We start from the raw sequence: 826 nt of genomic DNA, 5'->3' as shown, positions 1-826 counted from the left end.
TACAAGTACAACACGACGTAGCTGGGCGCCGCGGACAGACGCCGAATGGCGCCGCCGGTGTGCCTACACTCATAGAAAATAAAATATTTGAATTTTAAAGACGTGGCGCGACGCGACGCGATGCTGCGCTTCTCGTCCGGTGAGCGACCGCCTGAAACACTGTTTTTTTCACCTCCGTGCCCAAACGTCTTTGTTTGGGCTTCCGAAAGCGGATGATGTCAGGAAACAGTGGTTGCAATTTATTTTTTAACTCTGTTCCTGAGCATTATAACCCACAACACGAGTGAGTAGTGCCAGATTCGCCAAAAGTTTTTGTTGAAAGACTGAGTAAGGGGCGTGGCAGTACTGAAACACCGTCTAAGCTGTTCGCCAATCACAACGCACTGGGACAGCTAACCAATCACAACGTATTTTGTTTTTCGGAAGGCGGACCTTCATCAAAGCCGGAACTAATCGAGCCGTTTGTGCCAGGATGGGGAGAAAGGTATTGTAATAATGTAAATTATGAAAAAAATAATGCGTTTTTCGAACCACCAAGCATGAGAGCATGTTCTAGTACACCCCCAAAACAAAATCAAGACTTTGTAAACGAGCATAATAGAACCCCTTTAAGATATTTTTGATGAAATATGAAGGCTCTCTGACCCTCCCATAGACAGCAAGGTAACTACCATGTACAAGGTCCAGAAAAGTACCAAGATGATCGACAAAGTAGTCTGTGTGACATCAGTGGATCAAAAAAAAAAAAGTTCAGAAAACAAAAATAACGACTTTATTCCACATTTTCATCTCTACTGCGTCACTTGTGGACGCGCGTTCATGACAA

This window comes from Sinocyclocheilus anshuiensis, unplaced genomic scaffold (genome assembly GCF_001515605.1).
Source record: "Sinocyclocheilus anshuiensis isolate Anshui unplaced genomic scaffold, SAMN03320099.WGS_v1.1 scaffold206, whole genome shotgun sequence".
Classification (NCBI taxonomy): Eukaryota; Metazoa; Chordata; class Actinopteri; order Cypriniformes; family Cyprinidae; genus Sinocyclocheilus; species Sinocyclocheilus anshuiensis.
Note: the sequence above shows the minus strand (reverse complement) of the source record.